We start from the raw sequence: 22,791 nt of genomic DNA on the forward strand, positions 1-22,791 counted from the left end.
CTGTTTTTTTCTTGAATCTATATCCCCAAATGTATGTGAATATTCACTAGAAAAATAACACATAGTTGCAGAAAAAATATACATGAAGTACATTTTACTGGACCTAACTTTAAAAGCTACAGCTGATGAGACTGTGACCTGTCGTTGCATGTTATAAAGTTTTCAATTACAGCCTGCAGTATTACGCTATAACAAACAGTGACACAGCACTGAGAAAACAATTTCTGTTGCTCGCTCTGATTGTTATCATTTTATTTTTATTTTAACGCTCTTCCTCCACACCGCTCCTTATTTACATATCCATTAAGTACGGAAAGGACACCTTGCTAATGAGAAACTGAGCTTGCCATTTTCCATTTCACTGCTTGAGGTTAGATTTTAACTGGCTGAGTTTCACTAGAAATATATATACAGTGAATACATTTTTCTTGTGTTAAATTATTTTTTTAAGTCATGACTAAAATTCATTTTTTTTATTTGACTGTGAAAAATCTGCTCGTAGTTTACCTTACTCTAACACTGGTCTGTGTGAGTTTACTTTGCTGTCTCATATCTGTTGTTGGCAGGGCAGTGTTTTACAACCGTTAATTTCATTGATCTTGTTTTTGCATCTGCTGATTTGTACAAGATATAAAAGCAGAACACAAATAAAACTGCAGTCAACAGAACATTTAACTTTATCTCGGTACCAGTAAAGCACTGCTGTGCTCTGCAAAGCCTTCATATTGTTGTATGTGTGAGAGGCAATATAAATAATTCAATTTATATGAAATTAAATTCCCCATTAAGGGCAAATTAGTGACTCCTCTGTGGCACAGATGGTTGGTGTTCAGAGCACACTCTACTGTATGCCGCACCTGGGTACAATCAGAAATAAATACAGGAAAAGTGCAACAAATCCACAAAGAAGACTTTCTTTGGATGAGATGGGGAGGGGCTTGAGTGGGATTGATTGAGTTCATCTAACATGACAGTACGGTTGACATGATGTTTAGGTTACCATTTAAGGAAAACTGTGAGTGTCTCTGCTGTGAAATCCATTTTATGGACAGCCAAAAAAAGCAAGAACCACATTTCCCGTTTCCACAGAGATGCAGTCCATCACGTAGTTAAAGTATAATAAGCTTTACTTGTAGCTTACTTTTATTGACTGTTGCTGTGCACAAGGCCATTAATGTAAAAGACTGGATGGTAGCGCAGGTTGCTCCAAAACCTAAATGTATCATTCAGTGTTACAGGGGTCTTGGCATGTAATAAGTACTAATGCAGCCACATCCTGGATGCTAGGGTTTTACCAGTGTGCTGATAAAAAGGCAGATAATCATTGTCCTGCTTAGCTGTGATCATGTGCCATCCATGATTTCCAAGTAAAATTCAAATTTTGATTTCCCAGATGACAGGCAAGGGTTTTCCATGTTGCCTCAGTCCACCTTATACCTGGATCTTTTATACGAGTCTTCTTTGGATGATAACGTTTTAACTCTTTTATGAATATAGCAACAAACTGTAAATACTAAAAAGTCCTGCTGAGCCAATGGTCTTCTCTACACAACTGTGTCTGTTTTTGATGAATGCTGCCTCAGGGGCTGAAGATCACAACCATCGAGTATTGTTTTTCAGCGTTATCCCTTGTGTACAGTGATATTTCCCATTACCCCAATCTTATAATGATAATTATGTATCCTGCATGATCAATTTCCCAAATTATTTCCAATTTTACATTAGGAAATGCTATTGTTTCCCGTCATGACTCAGACTCTCTGGGTGCTCTTTTTGTTACCCAGTCATGTTATCAAAGTAGCTAATTAGTTTTGAGAGGTTTGAGTGGGTGTCTGTTTGAATCTTTAACCTCCCCTGTTACAACATTTTTTACATGTTTTGCCTGATGAAGGCCCCCCCCCCCCTAAAAAAAAGTCACAATCTGTAACAAAACACAACACAATAAAAATGCAAACTAAAATACAGTAAAAGTAGATGTAACTATGTAAAGTCAGGCTTAGTAAAATTAAATAAAGATTATTATACTGACTTAAAAGGAAGAGTCACAATGCTTCTGTCATATGGTTTCATTGTGATGGATGTTAAGGCGAATGCTATTCTGTATTTTTTGATTTTGTGAAAAGCAACATCTGAATGCTCAAAAGTCTTCCACTGCTTTCACCCAAAGTTTATAATGAATACATACTACCAACCAAGTACCCCAAAAATATATCTATATTTGAAAATAAAGTAAAATAAAGGTTCAGATAACGATCTATGGCAGATTTAAGCTATTTTTAAGTGCTCTACATCTGGGTAACTCTTCACAACCCAGTGCTCTGAGTTTCTGTTTCTTTTACATCAGTTCACACACAAAGTGTTAAAAGAGCGTCCTTTCTGGTTAGCGTCCAGTGACCCCAGTTAGATGGTTCGAGTGCTGAGAAATGAGATCAATATGGCTCAGACCACTCCACATGTTTTCCAGATGCCTGTTGGAACTGCAGCATGAGATTATAAATTAAAGGTGATTGTAATACCTTCAACGACATGTCTTACTGTGTTTGCAAGTTTGTGATCTTAATTCTTTATAAAGCCAGAGAGCCAACAGTAAAGTGGTTGGTGTAACAAGGTTGTGGTCTGAGTTACAGTTAAAAAGTGAAGATTGATTACTGCAGTGGACTTCAGCTCCTCGTCTAATCAGATGGCTATCAACACTGGCTCATTTCAGATGTACGGACAGTTGGATAGACCTTGCCAATGTGCTCTTCCACTGCAGAGAGGTAACACAAAGTGGCATCTTCACAGGGCACAGGAGAAATGTGAAATTACCCATACCACCTGCCCATGGTCTTTGCCACGCTAGCTTTCAAGATAATGAATTCCTGCAGGCAGTCTCATTGAAGGCAACGCCACTTTACCACACTGCACAGCTGCACCACTTCAGCAGCAGAAACATTTCTAAATAGTCTCATTTGGCATAGGTACTGCAATAGAAAAGATCATTTTTCCACACTTCAAAAGTGTTCCGAATCATCCTGTCAGGGTAAAACCAAATTAGAAGTAAAAACATCAGTTGTATATTCCAGAAAAACTCTTCTATGCTTTCATTAAATAACTTTAGAATAAATAAATAATCTTAATTGTCAGCACTACTTTTTTACCTTGAGTTAAAAAAAAGGGATGTAGGGCATGTGGGGATTTACATTTTAAAAAAAGAGTTAGCCATGAATTCAAAGAGCAAGTAAGGTAAATAACAATTTTATTCTATTTATTTATTTGCTTTTTATGTTCCCTAAAAATTTAAAGCTTCTAGATTTAAGTGCAAAAACCACCTTTCTAGTATAAAATTGGTTTACGTTTTCTCCATTACCAAATGAATAGTTGTAAATGCCAGTGACAATGCCATGCACAGTTTGTGCCTCTGTAACTTTACAGCTGGGCTTTATTCATCTTGTAGCCGGTTTAACTACTTGCAAATATAAAACAGATTTGCCCTCTGCATAATCTATAGGATTATTTCACTTAAAGCACACTGTAAATAAAAGTGAGTGAAAGCATGATGCTCTAGATGATTTTAAGCTGAAACTCTGATCATTACTTTGCTAATGACCAGGTTTTGTGTTCAGCATAAGTTACCATATTGATTTACATAAAAAAGAGTCACTTTCACTACTCAAAAAACTGCTATTTCAAGCTCAACGTAGCCCACTAACCCATTAATCTTGCTTCGTAGTACACCCTTCACACGTCCGCGTAGTTATTCAACTTGTGAAATGAACAAGGTTCAACCAAGGCACAGAAAAACATATCAGTGATTGTGGTGGAGCTTAGTGTTATCATGTGACCTCCCTGGTATGTTTGGAAACATTTGTATTTATGATGGACATAAAACAAGCACTGAGGCCTGAAAATATACATATACATACATAACTAGTTATGCACTTTGTTTCTTCTCACAGTAGAAGTGCAACCATCACTCTGTCACAACTTCCCTTTGACTTAATCTAAGCCTAATTAGTGCCTAATAGGTCCATTTGTCACCCTACTCGAGCATGGAGGCCTTTAATGGACTGCAATTAATCTGCTTCCAAATAACAGTTGTTGCTTTTTGTCATTTACATTTTTTGCTGTGATTTAGTAGAATGATGAATTATCAATAGCAAAGTAGCTATTTAAAACAACATTATGGCATGGGTGTGCATTTGTGCAGGCTATATATTACATAAAAAAGCATAACAAGTAGTTGACAAATTGTGGCCTAATCATGCCTGCCACCAAAAAGGAAAGTTTTCTTTGTGAGCTTGTGCTTCTGCACTAATTAATGCCATTGTGACATTGGAGGACACACCAGCAGTGGTGAGACTGTAGATGGATACATCGACCGGTCTGATGGCTTAGCCTCTGGGGACAGTGACCAGTATTTTTATGTTTCTGATGTAACCAGTGAATATCTTCAACTCCAGTTAATGTTTTTAATGCAGATAAATTTAAATAAAGAAAAAAAGAAATGCAAAATACTCATCAGACAATAGCCAGAGGTTCTGAAACTGAATTTTGGCTAAAACTCTCCAAGTGAAATGTTTACCTGCATGCAAGCAAAGTCTGCTGAAATATGATTGGTCGAAAAGCCTTAGAGGATGAACGGATGTCAGAAGGCGCTACTAAAAATCTTGTACTTTGAAAAGTGATGCTGTGTATTTATATTTAGATATTGATTTACTGAAAATTTCCAAAGACCGATCTGGCAAACGCAAGAAAGTACATAAGTGGCAATAAACCAAACATCTATTTCGGTATAAACTTACTACAACTTACTTAACTATTTTTTTTATTGTTTCAACTATGAATAATAGTAACAAACATTTAGAACATTTACCACAAGCGCATCAATTATCTAACCCACTTTAGGCAAGTGTCGCACTTTCTGTATTTTGATTTGATTCAGTTCTTTACTTTGCCTGAGATTATCAGATTATGTTTTATGAAAAAGAATTACAAATTTATATTTTTAAATTTGACGTTAAAACCTACAGACATAATTGAGGAAGCTGTACCACTGATGTCAACTGTAAAATAATAATTAAAAAAAAAGATTTTGTAGTAAACAATAAACCATCAAGAATGATTTAATTGGTGTCCCCTTTAAGGGACTCAAATGTCTTCTCAGGTTCACTTACTGAGACGAAAGTAAATTAAGGAACTCCACAGAGTGCTACCCGAAGGTCTTCTTTGAAAGACTGCCAAATAAACAACAACAACAACAACAAAAAATTAAACTGAGACACAAACCTTATCTCATTTGATTTGTGAGCCACTGTCAAGGCGATATACCTGCAGATGGATGCTTTTGTTATGGCTCTGATAGTTATGGTTCTAGTTTTAACTTAGGCACAGTAAAATGTGTAAAATAATAACTCTTACCAGTTCATTTCTTCTGCCTTTTCTTAAATTCATCCGTCCATTTTCTTCTGCTTATCAAATTCAGGATCATAGAGGTACTGGAGCTTATCCCAGCTGTCATGCAGTGAGAGACGCGGTATACACAGGACAGGCTACCAGTCTGAATAGGACTGACACAGAGATAGACAACCATTCATGCTCATATTGAAACCGACAGCCAATTTAGAGTCACTAATTAGTCTAAAATGTATGTCTGTAGACTGTTATTACATTATGATATCATATTGGTCCTTCTTTTGCTGCCAAAAGAGCCCTGGCCTGTCAAGGCATGGACTCCAAGTTTTCCAGTAGAACATTGCCCAAACTGTGTCTCCACCGGCTTGCCTTCTTCCCATAGTGCATCATGGTTCCCGATGTAAGCAACGCACATGCACTCGGCCACATAATGTAAAACAAAACATCATTCATCAGTCCAGCTTCTTCCTTTGCACTGCAGTCCAGTTCTGATGTACTCTTAGCTACTGTTGGTGCTTTGGGCAGTGGACAGGGGTCAGCATAAGCATCCTGACTGGCCTGCAGATATGCATCCCCAAACTGCAATGACCTTTGTATTCTGACACCTTTCTATCAGAACCAGCATTAACTTTTTTGGGAGTTTGAGCTATAGCTCGTGTGTTGTATCTGGCCACACAGACCTGTCTTTGTTCCCCATGTGTATCAGTGAGCCTTGGCCACCCATGATCCTGTCCCTGGGTCACTGCTGTCCCTTCATAGGATCACCTTTAGATAGATACTGACCACTGCAGACTTGGGAACACCCCACAAGAGCTGCAGTTTTGAAGACGCTCCAGCCCAGTCTTCTAGCCATTAAAATTTAGCCTCTGGCAAATTTGTTTAAATCCTAACAGCTACTCATACTTCCTGCTTCTAATACATACGACTTTGAGGACAACATTTCTCTTGCTCTCTAATATATCCCACCCCCTAACCACGATGAAGCGATAATCAGTGCTATTAACTTTACCTTTCAGTAATCATAATGTTATGTCTGTTCGGTGTATTTAAGGTACAGAAAGTACACATGCTCATTATGTAGAATGACATTTGTTCAAATACATGATCATAATTATGGCTTCACTAATGTTGCAGCTGCAGTTGATTTTAATTATGTGTTGCTGGGTAGCTTAGTCTATAACAATACAATTTATATGTGAATTAATAAGTAACTAAGGCTTTAAAATATGGACTAGAATCGTAGGGAATAGAAAGTATGATCTTTGGATACAAAATCTAAATGTTATATTTTTCTGTCTAACTAATGCAACAGTTAGACTCAAAAAATCTGCTTTTTAAGCTTAGTTAAAAGATATGAAGATATATGCAAAAGATTTCCAGACATTTACAGAACAGCGTCAGGGACTCCAAATACCAGAAATCTCAGGGAACACAAAGGAAACCCACAGAAATGCAGACAACACAACAAAAGACAAAGGGAGACTCAGGTGATGTATACACAAGATAACAAGAAGAGAGGTAACATAGGGGGCAACACAGATGGGGGGATGTCCCGGAGTATCTCACGCTGGCCTGCTTTTTTAAAATTTTGTTTCTCTTTGTTGTTTTCTCTCTTTCTGTTAGTGTGTGTGCATGTGTGGGTCTTTTCTCTGTCTTCCTCTAGGCACTCGCCTATTCTTGTGCCTATGTGTGCCCTAGTCAAAGGAGCTTGCAAAGAAAAGCGTCTGGACTTCTTCTTTGAAGCGCCTTGAGGCGACTTATGTTGTGATTTGGCGCTATATAAATAAAATTGAATTGAATTGAATTGAATTGAATTTAAGTTGCTTGAAGACGTTTCACCTCTCATCTGAGGCGATGAGAGGTGAAACAACTTAAGCAACTTAAAGAAGTCCAGACGCTTTTCTTTGCAAGCTCCTTTGACTACGATGACCTGGATGACTGAGAACCTTCACAGACATATGTGTGCCCTAGGAAGCCACGCAATACCTGACTGTCTTTGAGGTTTTATTTGTACATGACAATGGAAGTGGAACTCAACACATGGCACAGAATGCAACAGCCGCCAAAATAAAACAGGAAGTGAGACATTGCTGAACAGTGGGATGAGCAAAGAAAGGCAAAGGATAAATGCAAGACTAGAACAGAAAGGAACACAAATAAGGAATTAAGTAAAAGCATAATAATAAAAATAATAACAATAATAATAGCAAATAGCAATACAACAAAGCAAAAACCATAAAGGGCCACAGAAAAAGGACATATAGACAAGGAATTAAACTAAACCAATGATTAAACAAATAGAAAACCAACTAAATTAATAAGTATTACAAAAGAAATGAAATCAAACATAAATCATTCTCAACACCAAAACCAGACATGAACTCATAAAAATATATGGACTGGGTAGGTAGAAACTATAATGATAAGATTTAGTCAACCCTTAAAAGGGATCGCCCATTTTCATTTTTAAAGTATAACTAATTGTTGACAAACTTCTGGTCCTCTTAAAACAACACTGTCTGAGCATTTGACATTATACAAAACAAGCCCAGTTCATACCCTTCAAAACTAATAAGCTTGTGCCCTCTTTGCATAATTGGAACATTTTCTGAGGCTCCAACTCAGGGCTCATAGCAATGAAAAAATATTTTTTAAACAGAAATGACATTGGAGCAAAGTAGAGTAACCTTGGCAATGTTAACACCAATCAGCCAAATATCTAAACATAAACTGAGATGGAGTCATTTGCAAACACTGCTTGTTTTGCAGTGGTGCATTTGTATTGACTGGTTTCTAACAACTGGGTTCATTAAATTTCCTGTCTGTGCCCACGTTGAACAGTTGTGAGTTCATTTTTCTACTTGACCTATTTTTAGTAGAATGGAGTAGTGTTTTCAAATGTGGAAATATATAAAGTCATTATACTTTGCTTATCTGATGTAACAGTATTACATCATATGACCAAGAAACTCAATATGAAAGCTCTTCTACTTTTAGAATAGAGAACAATTTGTAAAGGGACCAGTATAACAAATCAGAATTGATCAGAACTACCAAAAAGCAAAGCCTTTCAGTACACCAGGGCACAATAATTGCTCTAATAGAGGGTGTGTCTCAGGGATTGTCCAGGAGGACCCATTACTGGTTATAATCTGCTAGTATGGGGAATGTAAATGGAAAGCTCTCACGGTTATCAAAACATTGCTCATTAACTCTTACCATACCAACAAGCATTTCCATGCAAATGTAATAACTACAGCCTGACACTGATACATTGATTTACTCTTTCATTGTCATTATCTGTCATATGTGAACTTATTTGTCACGCCATAGCTGTGCTTCTGATAATGGAAGTGGGGCAGGAACCCAGAAAAAAACACATGATGGCAGAAATTCAAAGCCATAAAATGACAGTCACTGACTGTTAAGCATTTTTGGAAAAGTGCCTTGTACTGTACATGCATCCCCCACCAGCACAGAGCTATTATGAGAGCTAAATCATAGTTCTCTGCTGCCAACATGGAATTTGATATATAGAGATGGACAACAGTGTTTGACCCTGACTAAAGCCATGCCATCAGCTTGTTTTGTAACTAAGCACAGTAATGTGAGAGGAACAAGGCAGCACTGTCCCGAACTGAACTGAGCCCTTGCCCCAGGACAGCATACGCGGACAGACCACGCTGTTTGCATTGTGCAACTGTCATTGGAGAGACGCATGAGGAGAAACAGAAACAATGAGTCTGAATAGGAATAGGAAACATAGTCATTGATTTAGAAAACATATATTTGCACAAACCTTCTTTTGACACTTACTTTCGTTGCTTTGCTGTGACAGCTATAGAAAAATATCTAGTCTGTACGAATCAAATCAAAGTTCAAGAGAGAGCACCCTGTCAACTACACGTCTTTGTCAGCTTTGATGAGATATTGGCCGATGTGATATTACACATGGGTACATCCCATTCAATCTGAAAACCTTCACATGGAAAAGACTAACCGTGACAAGGCTGACCTGTCAAGTTTCTACAATGTGGTTCACCTCTTGAGGCACACCATGTGTCTTTACACTCTTACACTAAATCATGAGTTCAATTAACTGTGCAGCTTCACTGCTTCGACTTGGTAATTATATATACCATAAAACGGGTTCAGTGTTCAAGGTTGGTTTTACACAAGGCCAAAGAAAGGCAGTTAACCTTGGGAGAAAGAGTGGCAGAGGCAGATGGAAACTGTTTCATACCATACACTGCTTCTACGTGGTGTCAGACCATGCAACATGAGATTAGACGTCAAGGCAACCAATGCAGGTTGTGATTTTAACAATACCCAATACAAAAGTCCTAAACAAAGCAAACAACTACTTCAAGTCACATTAAAATATTCTTCTTTGATCTTGGATAGAAAAAAAGTAACTCGCAGAACCCAGAACACTCAGCTGTTTTAGTTTTGCAGGTGTTCAAACATAAATCAAACTACTGTATGAATCAAAATTCTGACCTGATGATGGTGCCAGATGAAAACTCTTCATCTACCATATTTTTTTTTTTTTGAGACATTTCACCAAAAGCCAAAACGATCAATTTGGGATGAGAAAAAGAATAGTTAGGATTTATCCCCTGGACGAGCTGGAGGAGGTGACTGGGGAGAAGGAGGTCTGGGCTTCTCTGCTGCCCCCATGACCCGGCCCCAGATAAGTGGAAGAAGATGGATGGATGGATTTATCAATGAATGTGCCTGTTTTTTAATGGAAATCTAATCCAAAGTTGTTCATATAGTCAAGTTCAGGCCGATGTGGCAAACCTATTGTGAGACTCTCAAGGAAGGAAAAAAACAAGGAAGTTAGATCATGTGTTAAGAATGATATATATATATATATATATATATATATATATATATATATATATATATATTTAACTTATAATCAGAATTTGACCTAAAATTATTAAAGATGAACGAAAGTGATTCTGAATATGGTGGTAGAACTAAAGCTGTGTACACACTGTAAGTGATTTTCAGCGATTCGGTGACCAGAAACCATAGAAAGTTAATCACTTTCAATGGCTTCCAGTGACTACGGGTGAAATAACCATGGGGACAGAAAGTGTGAGGGACCGAGTCTGAAAGTTTTCTCAACTTCCAGGTGAGTGATTGAAGTGACTACCAATGAGTTTGAAAAACACCCAGGATTAACATATGACCTGGTAGAAGATGAGATAGATGGCTACATGCTGGGGAAGTCCATAAGTGACAAGCTTCAATCTAGCCGCTGGGTTTTCACTGGTTTACAACAAAACAGTTTTAAACAACAAATGAACAGATGCACAATTTATCGTGCTTTTAAAAAATTTTTTTAGTTCAGTGTTGGTGGTGATGAATGCACTTTCTCACAGTAAGGCTACTACTCTAAGTGCCATTAAATGTTGCAATAGTTTCCTGTTTTATCTACCTCAAAATGTTCTAAACCAGGGGTGGGCAACTCCAGGCCTCGAGGGCCGGTGTCCCTGAAGGTTTTAGCTGTGTCCTTGAACCAACAAAGCTAATTTAAATGGCTAAATTAGCTCCTCAACATGTCCTGAAGTTCTCCAGAGGCCTGGTAACAAACTAATCATGTGATTCAGGTGTGTTGACCCAAGGTGAGATCTAAAACCTGCAGGACACCGGCCCTCGAGGCCTGGAATTGCCCACCCATGTTCTAAACTGTTTCTAAAATGTGCTGCCAGAGTACTTAGAATGACTTATGTGTGTATTTAAAGCATTTAAATACACATAGTCTATGTGTATTTAAATGCACACATAGTCTATGATCTTACATCACTCTCTTCTCTTCTTCCAATCTAGAAAGCAGGATGGTCCTCGTCCGAATTTGAATCTGTCCAACCCACCACGTTGACTGATTCATCTGGCATACTGAATGAAACAGCAGTTTCTCTGTTGAATAAGCAATCGATCCAATTACTGCCTTGTGAGGGGGTAATGACTAACCAATCAGTGCCATGGGTGTGACTCAGGCCATTGTCATCACTGTCAAGCTGTGTGCCATGACAAGGATATCTTGCGCCACCAGTACTTGCTTTGTTTTGGCACGCCTGAGCCACGAAATGTCAAATGGAAGAGCATGATGAATTGTTTTTCTTTTGCTCTGACTTATTCTGAAACCACAAGAAAATACTAAAAAAGAAAATATGTGTAGTGCTGACATTTCTGGTTGCTATGCTTGTAGGATGGTATTATAGTCCCACTGTGAGGAATTTTATTCCTCACAATGATTTTATTACGTTTTATTACATTTTTTAAGACAGACAGTTTAAAAAATAGACAAACAAACTGAATTTAGAATTTAAAAAAATATGCCAAACTTGTTTGAAAATCAAACTGATTAAAAAAAAAAAAAAGCCTGAAACATTTATAAAGGTTTCTGTGCTTTTGTTTTATTTCATTTTGTTCAAACTGTGACGATATAAAGGGCAAACCATGACTGCTCCATATATTATATATATTATGTTATAAATTATACTTAGATCTTTCTCCAGATTTTTGATCTCCAACTTCTTGTTGATACTAAGTTTCTGACTTTCAATGCCAATAAGTGATGATTTAGTCAGTATTATAAATATGAATATACTTCCAGACATATCCTGGAGCAAGGTGAATATTGACATGTTGAATGATAAAAAAATTTGATGCAACTCCAATGTTTTACATTTGGTCTTCCATCTCGGATTTCTGTGACTATATAAACTTTGTATCAAGAGCCCAAGATATGCTAGCACCAAGTAAAAGGCAGCTGTTAAATCAGAAGGAACAAACACCTGCATGAAACACAAAATGTTTTCTACAAAAGAAGAAATCACACATTAGTCACGAAGGCTTTACGCAAGCTGAGCTGTGATTCCACCACCTTAAAGTAGCAACGGATCATCTTCAACGTTAAACTACTGACAAGTGTTGTGACTAACTTTGATCATCTCGTTACAATTAAATCTACTGCTAGGAAACTTTAGGTTCTGTAGATATAATTTTGACAGTCTGATTTTATCTAACCTATAGCTACTGTCTTGTAATGTATATGTGATCTGAACCTTATTCATAAGAAAAGATAGTAAAGTAAAACTTAGATCAGAGGTGTTGTTACATTGTATCTTTTCAACAACTGACCTTTCAGGCTAGTTATGTACACATTGTCAGATTATTTAAGCCTGGTTTTAGTTAACCGGGAATGACTAATCTGGCTAAAAAAATGTTTGATCTTGAAAGAAAACTGTGCTGGAATTCACAAGTAGTGAGTGAGCGAGTGACACTGTCCATAATCATAAAACAATGGAGCAAAAATAAAAAACTGCTTCAAGAAATTGCTCCTGAATATTTTTCCAGGACAAAAGGCAGATGCTTTATGATTTGGATTAAGCAATATGCATGCTGATTCATTTCACAGTCATCAATCCCGGAAGTAGCTTCCTTTCAGATAGAGAGACGAGGGCGTCTCATTAAAATGCGACACATTTGATGCTTCAGACAGAGCTTTGTGGACAGGTAATGTCCATGTGTTAATGTGATCATTAAGCAAATTCAGCCACTGTCAAACTTAATCTAATAATGTGTCTGACTGCGTGAGAGTCTGTGTAGCTGTGCATATTTGTGTAAAGGCGAGAGAAGAGAACGGACGAAGGAAATGAGGAGCAAGCAGTCAAAACAAAAGAAATTCCAGACCCAGCGTGTTTCTGGATATTAGCACTATAAGGGTTCAACTACAACCCATTTACAGTAAGCAGATCTGCTGAAATCAGTGTTAACGTCTGAACCGTACTAAGACTGCCCCAGTGTGTGGCAAATCCAGAGCAGCACCCATCATTTAATCCTCTGCCTGGTGTTTGGCTGCTCAGTGGAGCAAAGTATTATTTCCTGGGCATTACATGTGCCAGAGCTCCTTTTTAAAGCCAATGAAATTTTTAAATTCAATTTGGGTCTGAAGTGCACCCTTTCCTGGAAATATTATTCTCCCACATTAGAGGCCAGTGAATTTGTATGTAATGTGTGGAAATCCCATTATTAAAGCAGACTTTGACGAGAGCCTGAAGGACAGACAGCCTGATTCCTTCAGAGAGCTATCTCGAGTGCATTTGGCACAGGTGTGATCTGAATGCCAATGGCAGGCAGTAGCTCAGTGTGCTTAGTAAGAAAGCAGCATCAAGAAAGGATGAAGGAAGCTTTGAATTGCGTGTAATTTTATTTTATTTCTTTTTTTTTTATTACCTTTGTGTCTGCGTTTGACTTTAGTTGCATCAGGAGACAGTAAAAGATAAAAACTTTGATAACTTCTTTCTGCTGAAAAGTCAAACCAAATCATAGCAGGGAAGATACGGGGTAGAAATAAAATAAATTCTTTCTATTCTTCGTCATCACTCACATAGGTCAGTGCCTTAACATCTTCTGCACCCCTGGAATCCCAGTGTTCAATTTGGCACACAAGACTGGCTAGATATTTGTGACCCTGACCCTCACTATTCTCAGCATGCCTTTTTTGGCTGCTTGGTATTGATTAAGAGTTCCTGCTTGGATGGGAACACAGCTGGGGTCTTGATTCTCACTATGCTCATGCTGACCTTCTTTCGTTATCCACCGGAGACGGGCAAAGGGACAGACAATGCAGCGGCAAACAATTTTCTTCTTTCTCCTTTGAATACATGACAAATAATTTCAAAGGAATTCTTGAAGTTACTGCTTTTTTATACCTGTGGAAATAAATTCTAGGTTTCAAGCGGTACAGTGTTGTGAAAAAGTATTTGACCCGACCCTATTTCTAATTTCTAAATTAGAGAAAGATAACCAAAGTAAATTTTAAAAAATGCAGTTTTTAAATGATTATTTTATTCATTAAGGGATAAAGTTATCCAAACCTGGCCCTGTGTGAAAAATTAATTGGCAACCCTTATTAATTTATGAATGAACTGGATTAACCACATTTTTTGGAAAACTGAGTAAAGCTTTACTAACCATGCTCAGGCTTGTCAGACCTGCTGAATCAAGAAATCACTTAAACAGTTTGACAAAGCTACATAGGCTAAAAGATCTCACCCCCCCCCCCCCCCCCCCCAAAAAGAAAAAAAGAAAAAAAGCCATCATGCCAAGGAGACATCTGAGAAACGAGTCGCGTAATCTAACAGTCTGGAAAAGGTTAGAGATCCATTTCTAAGGCTTTGAGACTCCAGTAAACCACAGCGAGAGCCATTATCCACAAACGGAGAAAACGTGGAACAGTGGAGTTTCATGCAGGAAGTCAAAAAAGAACCCAGAAAAACATCTAAAGAACTGCAGGCCTCACTTGCGTCAGTTAAGGTTAAGGGTTCATGATTGAATGGTACGAAACAGACTGGGCAAAAATGGTACTTATGGGAGAGTTCTAAGGAAAAAACCACTGCTGACCAAAAAGAACACAAAGGCTTGTCTTACATTTGCAAAAACCATCTTGATGATCCCCAAAACTTTGTGGAAGGTTTGAGTCTGGTATAAAACTTGCATTTCATAAAAAGAACATACCAACAGCAGAACGTGATGGTGGTAGTGCTGCTTCAGGCTCTGGATGGCTTGCTGTAACTGATAGAACCATAAATTCTGTTCTCTACCAGAAAATCCAGAAGGAAAATGTCTGACCAAGAAGTCCACCTCTGAATGGATCCAACAAACAAACAAACAAAAATGTAGGTTTTGGAGAGGCCTAGTCAAAGTCTAGACCTAAATTAGGTTGAGATGCTTTGGCATGTCCGTAAACAGGCTGTTCATACTCAAAAACCATCCAGTGTGTCTGAATTAAAATAATTCTGCAAAGAAGAGTGGGCCAAAATTCTTCCACAGTGCTGTGAAAAACTCATTGCCAGTTATCACCAATTCTTGATTGCAGTTCTTGCTACCAGGGGTGGAATAGCCAGTTATCAGGTTTAGGTAGAATTACTTTTTCAGACAGGGCCTGGTAGGTTTGGATAGCTTTTTTTCCCCCTTAATAAATCACCATTTAAAAACTGCATTCTGTTTTTACTCGGTTTGTGTAATTTTTACCTTGTACGTGTGACAAATATATGTAAAAATAAGAAATCAGGAAGGGTCAAATACTTTGTCATTGCAGTGTGTATTCATACAATTGCAGTTACACAATAACAATACGTTTTGATAACAAATAAAAATTCAAACTCTTCTGGCCTCAAAGATCCTTCTGAGAGGTAAACCCACACACGAGTTATGTCCACACCAAACCCAGAACCTGTGATAAACGGCCAAAAACACATATTGCATTAAGGGGTCAAAAGCCAGAAAGGCTGAGCACCAGTGGAAAGAGTTCACTCTTCATCTCCCGCTGATAAACCTTTGAATCATAAATTAAGAATTATATTATTTTTTACAGAGTAAATCAAAGACATCTATATTGTACTGTCTCTCACAGTAAGGGTCTTCTACGATGTAAAATAACACAATCTTAAAAAATGATCAGTGTGTCGAGCCTTAATCAGACTCTCCAGCTGTGGCTTGTAAAGCATAACAGAGTAAGTTTTTTCACACGCCATACTGAGTAAATCTTTGCCCGAAGGTCTCTTATAATTTTTCCAACAATATTCTTAACTTCATGGATATTTGCTAGGAAAAGATTGAACAGAAAAAAAAATGCTTAAAAGGGTGAAAAAATTGGGACTAAAGTGCAGCGGAAAAACTGAGAAAGAAAAATAAGGGGAAAAAATCTACTTGACATGTGAACACTGAACTTGCTGCTGCTGAACAGTTTGAGAATTGACAGTTGTGAACCGCCACTTAAAGGTTGCTTACCTCAGAGTTACTTCCTATGTTACTCTGATTACTCCCACTTACTTCAAAAGCCACAGAAAACTAAGTGGCCAAGGGCCTGTGCTACTGACACTGTTACATTAGACAACAAATGACCTCGTCAAGAGGTCAGACAATAGCAGCGTGCACTAAAGCTGCCAGTGGGTGGGACACAGAGTGTGCACAACGACTCCAAACAAGATATTCAGTAAAATAGAAGGACTTTCACTGTGAAGGAGACCTTTAGCAAAACTAGTTCATATTTAGGGATCAGCAAAACTGTCGTATTGAGTTCATTTTTGCTTTATTTGGATTCACTGTCTGAATAGTTAATAGCAATTTTTTTCCCTTCTATTCACATTTTAGCACCTTTCTTGTCTTAGGTTATGTATTTGTTAACTCTTTACTTCTTTACTTTTACACCAGCACTTCTGTGCCAAACGCCTGGTGTTTGGATATGACTCAGTGATGATGCAGCAGTTTGAGAGGAAGAGGCTGCTGTGTTCTAGCCATGATGCGTTTGGTTACTGTTCACTGAAAGGAAGAATTTTCAGTCACATTAACACAATCTTTGCACAAAACTTGTCCTTATTGGGGTCTTTGCCCTATGCTTTTTTGTCTACTTCCAGCATGTAAGGCAAATGTACATGTGCAACTTGTTAGAACGGGGCTTTCAAGGACAAACTGAAATATAGAGTCGAAAGAGTGATGCGGCTTTAGAGGCCAACTTTAACCCTCCTGCCATCCTTTAAAAAACTCACACCCATCACCCTAGGGACCATTCTCAGCCACGCCATAAAAAGACCATATATCCATATTTTATTCCACTTTAAATTAGCCAACCTTGTAAAACTACTTCTCCCTGAAATATTCATGTAAAGTTTTAATTATATTTTCGTTGTTTTAACCCTTCAAATCCCAGTGTTATTACATGAGCGCCCTGTGTTATAAGCCCCAAAAACCAAAAAACGAAACTAAATATTTCCACAAAAAACCAGTTGAAGTAATATGTGATTGTCATTATAAGTAGGCCTTTAGATGGACCAAAGATTGGCACCAACATACATTTTGACCTGCCATTATTTTTTTTGCATTTTTTTTGCAATTTAAAAATTAAAACTTCAAGGCCCTGAGTCTTCATTGACATCCAAGAAAAGAAGAAAAAATAAAATCATATGATGATAATTTGGGGTTGAAAAATAGCGTTTATAATGGAAGTCAATGGGCAGAAAATGGTCCCCAGGGTGATGGGTGTGGGGATTTCTGCTGCTCAGCCATTTTAGGCTGATTTAAGGAATTCACACTGGAATATTAACATTGACAGGTAAAAACTATCCTGTGGCAAGTTTGGTTATATTCCACTGAACACAGTGGAAATGGCAGCCATTTAACACATAGCAGTGGCACAAAAAGGTCCCAAGAAGGCAGGAAGGTTAAGTCAGCTATGTTTTTTTTTCTTTCAAAGAAGAAGACATTGAACTTTTTAATTGAAAAAGCACAAAAATATGAATATGAAAGGAACCAGTGCTCTGCAAAGAATTTGATTGATTGATTGATTGATTGATTGGTAATTTATTTCAACATGTGAACAATATACAAGTACATTTAGAAAAGAAATGAGAGAAAAAAAAATATACTATACAAATTACATACAAAAAAACAATGCATCTATTGCCAGACAGGAAACAGCAGATTCCTGATTTTTGGCCTTTTACAGAACGCACTTTTACATGCAGCGATATTGACTCATCATAGCTCATGTTATTGGTTCATGGCAGGAGTCTAAGATGAGATGAGTCTATGGCTACGTTCACACTGCAGGTCTTAGTGCTGAATTCCGACTTTTTCCTCAAATCCAATTTTTTTTTGTGTGGTTGTTCACACTACAAATAAAATGTGACAGCAAACGCGTGCTAGTGTGAACGGTTCACGGCCCTCAAAGCGGCCCGCATGTGCAAAAGATTAATTTTGATAAATTAATTAGAGAAAAAATGACACTGAGAAAAAAGAGAGCCCGTGCTTTAACGATGGCCGCCATGCTTTCTCGTTTGTCTTCTCCGGCGCTGATAATTGGCGTCTGTCTTGTGTCAGTGACGTAAAAGATGGATTTAATGCAACATGACCATTCAAACAGCAGTCGCTTTCTAAAACATCAGATATGAATCAGATTCAGTACCACATACGAAAGTGACCCAGGTCAGATTTCAAAATATTGAATTTTTGCTGTTCAAACTGTCATACCATGATCGGATATGGGTCGAATAGGGTCAAAAAAGTCTGATTTGATGCGCTTCCGCCTGCAGTGTGAACATAGCCTACCTAAGTAGCCTTCCTAAATCAAACGTATTCTGTTACTGAGCTAGTCACCACAGTGGATCATCTGCCTCTGTCTCACCAATCCTTCGTTCTTCACTTTGTCCACTACACTGTGGTCTTTCTCTTGTCCTCATGTCATATTCAACATTTGTCCAATATAACCACTCATTCTCCTGCACATGTCCCAATCATCCCATCCTTTCCTTGCTAACTTTATCTTCAAATCCTTCAACCTGAGATGTCCCTCTGATATACTCATTTTTTAATCATGTACATCCTGGTCACGCTCAGATACAATTTTAGCATCTTCATTTATCTGGGCTAGGGACAGGCAGTAGGAGTACACTGGTATATGACACCCCGGTGTATGGGTTTGGCAATTATCATATAATATATTTTGTTTAGGTGATATTGCATGGTGCACATTTTTTATTGGATTGCATTATGTTGTTACAGTGCTACAATATTTGTAATTTTCGTTGGTTCATGCACGCATCTTGCTTCCGGCAGTAGTGGCAGGAAAAAAAAAATGAATCTGCAATGAATGTGCAGCTGTGGGCCTGCATAGTCTTTGCAAGAAATTATTCACAATGTAGATGTAATGTTTTTTGTTTCAAAGGTCATTTATTTTTCTCTAAAAGCAGATTGCAAGGTGGGCAGGAAGTCTCTTTCCTTGTAAAAGTTCTTTTTTCAAATCTAATGAGCTAATCTCAAATTCATGGATATATTTTTAAATGGGTCAGACTTTTAATTAATGCTGGACTAAACAAAAATGTGAGGAAAAAATATTTAGTGAACACCTTCCCTTCTGTTGATCCTGAGGTAGATCAGCAAGCTTAAGCACTTAAGGATTCAGTGACATAAAAAAACAAGTTGCTTTAAAATTTATTATCAGTAACATCTGACACCCCGTTTACTTAACACCTCTCAGTCTCGTGGAGGTGATCAAAGTGTCTTCTGGTTTCTCTCAAGCAGTGTACACCCCTCTGCTGGAACAACACGTCTCGCCTAAGCCACACAAATCAATAAAACGAACCACAGGAATATTGCGAGAGCAAGGAGTCAACAGTGCATTATCTCCCTTGAATTTAATTATCGTGAGCTACACTGTGGAAGATGCCCAAGCTCTTAAAGATACTGCAGTTAAACAGTCAGTTAGAAAAAAGTTGTGCAAAGCTGTCCAGAATGAATGTTTCACAAGACATTAGTCTGAAAATGTTTGTGTGTGCAAATGTGAACTTTGCCTAATAGCAATAATAAGAATGGTAATAACAGTAATGTAAACCAGATTTAATACAAAGACAATATTTGTATAAATGTATGTATTGGTTATACCTTACTTTAATATACTATTTATAGTATCATTTAATTTCCATGTAATTTTGTTTCACAAGCTTTCCTGTAAATGGCAGCATAGCTGTAAGAGGATGGCATCAGCCAATGATTTCCATTATGCAGTCATCTATTGTGTCCTCTCAGTCTCCAGGAAGCATACAAACTGGCTAATTATGTTTGTCTTATTACATTTTGGCTTTCCTTCTAACCATTTGTCATATATTTATGTGGGGACATTTAATTACATTAAATATAAGCTAAGAGAAAATGGGATGTTAAGCACACTGCCTCTGACATGTGCAGACACTTCCATTTCCATTGGTCCAAATCACTGTCAGCCTGATTGATCAGGATTCACAATATCCTTAGGCTGCCTCATTTCCTGCTGGTTGACTTTTATAATGAGGTCTGGATGAAGGTCTGGGTTTTCTTTTTCAAGGGTGGCATCTGTTGTGAAACACATAACGTAGCAAAGGCAGCTTGTGCATAGTCAAGTGTCTTTTCAGTGCACACCGCTGCAACTTACACCCTCTTAGTATCCACTTAAACACGGCTGAGGGTGTAGATTTCCGTTTTTGTGAAATGAGGTGCAGCTTTAAGAAGCTATGATGGCACTTTGGATATTCTCGACCTGTGACCCTGTGGCATTAGGGACTTTGTCAATAACAGCTAAAATGTTTCTGTAATGCAATGTCTGTGTCCTGGATATCCTTTGAAAACTATAAGTGTGTATAGTGTAATCAGACAACAGGTCAAATATAATGCATAATATATGAATTGCAACAACCACGATCTAGTATTTCCTTAATTAAAATTCTCTTTTTCCAACCTTATTCCCAAATATGCGCAATAAGCCTACTGACTGATGGTTTTATCCATTGTCAGGGATGTTACCATTTCCAACACGTGTTACCCTGCATAAACTGAGAACCTGTGTGAACTGCAAAAAGCTCATTTTGGGTTGTTGTTTTAGAATATCCAGGCGTTGCCTGTGTGAGATTAATTGAAGGACAGGGAGCGGAACTTGGTGAAAATAATCTCATTTTAAAAAGAAACGTGTCGCACTCTAATAAGGATCTTTGTTCAATGCCTGCAAGGAGGCAGGCTTCTGAATACCTTCATAAAGCCTACACAGCAAATCCAGCATGTCCAAATTAACACTGTCGGATTTGATTTCAACACTATTAAAGTGTCTATATGGGTCCACACCAGAGAGTGTTAATTTAACTCTTTTTGGAGAGTTGGTACGTTAACTCTGATTTAGTGTTAAACACCAAATCTGTCTGGAGTTGATAATTTAACACTTGGTGTTAAGAGTTTATATATTAACTCTCAAAGAGTATTTTAGTTTAACTACGTAAGAGTTATCTTCTAATTCATTCTAAAAAGCGGGAATTTTACTGTTCTGAACTTCTAGAAATTTCTTTTGGAAATAAACATTTACTAAAAAGATGCAATGGTTTTTGAAAAACATTTATTCTGAACTGTGCACCACAATTTCAAAACATTTTCTGAAAGATGTAACAGTGTACATGTTCTCACTTTCATTAGAATTTTGTTTATCAAAAGGTCTGACATGGTAAATGCAAATAACAGCATTCTCATCACTTATTTCTTCAATACAATATGCATGTCCTTCATTCATCCCTTTGTGGAACTTCAACGCACTTCTGCTCTCCCCCATATTCCATCTTCACAAGCATATCCTGTGCGGAGATTGAATAAAAATTAGTTGACACTAATTAACGGCACAAATAATCCAGTAAACAATTGCAGCACAGTAAAAAAAAAAAGGAATCCTCTTTGAGCCATTACTTGTGTAAAGTATTTTCCCAAAAGACAAAGACACAGGCAACAGGTAATACTGAACTAAATGTAAAACCTCAACTTTTTTTCATTTTTACCTAAACCGTGCGCACAAAACTCTGGAGGGATCTAAATGCTACCGTAGAATCCAGTCAGGACGTCTGCTACTGCTGTTTGCTCGTTTTTTTATTTTTTTTTTTTATGGGCGATCGTTTTCAGGCTTCAAGTAGCACCATTATACCAACATTTCACATTCTAGACATTGTTTTAGGTGTATTTGACCAAAAGTTTGACTGAAAATTCACATGCAAGCTTTTTTTCAAGGCTGTGGTATTTGCCCGCAAACAATACCTTTCAGCTAGCTAAAACAGAATATTATGCTATCAGCGAGCAACATGGCTACTGCCTTCCACACAGCTTTGTCTCAACTCCAAAGAGCCACAGAAGTAAAAGCTCATAACAATTGAAACAATCTTTGAAAAAATGACTTACCAAGCATGGCAAACAACTCAAATATGTAGAGCAAAATGTTCTGAAACGGCTTCACTTCAGCTTCGATTGGAGCCGTGCTGGGGGCGGAGTCTGTGAATTTACTCTGTTGGTGTCATAGCCCCTCTAGGAGTTCAGAGTTAAGAGGTCAAGAGTTAATGTTTCCATTGTAACACCTCCAGATTTGAAATAGAAACACTCATTTTTAACACTCGATTTTAACTACTATCATTTTACACCTCAGAGTTACATTAAAAGAATGTGACTCTGCTTAGAGTAAAATTAACTCTACTTTTGCAAGGAGACTATTAACACCAAAAAATTTAACACTTTTGAATTTGCTGTGTACGAGCTGTAGTAGATAAAGGCCAACAACATGTACTTATAAACATGTACATTCAATAAATGGATAAATCCAGTTCCCCCTTTCCCCTTCAGTTTGGAGTTAATAAGAAACATTCTATATATATATATATATATATATATATATATATATATATATATATATATATATATATATATATATATATATATATAGAATATATATAGAATATATATATAGAATATATATATATATATATATATATATATATATATATATATATATATATATATATGTATACATATGTATATGTATATATA

The 22,791-nt window shown here is 37.3% G+C and overlaps 1 long non-coding RNA gene across 1 annotated transcript; it reads right to left on the reverse strand.

Annotated features, from left to right (window-relative positions):
• Positions 1–21,311: 21,311 nt before the first annotated feature.
• Positions 21,312–22,490, reverse strand: LOC308397509. The gene is made up of 2 exons (XR_013971793.1): positions 22,153–22,490; positions 21,312–21,560 (listed from the first exon to the last, which is right to left on the reverse strand). It is a non-coding gene; the product is annotated as an uncharacterized lncRNA (long non-coding RNA).
• Between the last annotated feature and the right edge of the window lie 301 nt (positions 22,491–22,791).

The sequence above is a fragment of the Rhamphochromis sp. 'chilingali' genome (assembly GCF_963969265.1).
Source record: "Rhamphochromis sp. 'chilingali' genome assembly, chromosome: 5".
NCBI classification, from domain to species: Eukaryota; Metazoa; Chordata; class Actinopteri; order Cichliformes; family Cichlidae; genus Rhamphochromis; species Rhamphochromis sp. 'chilingali'.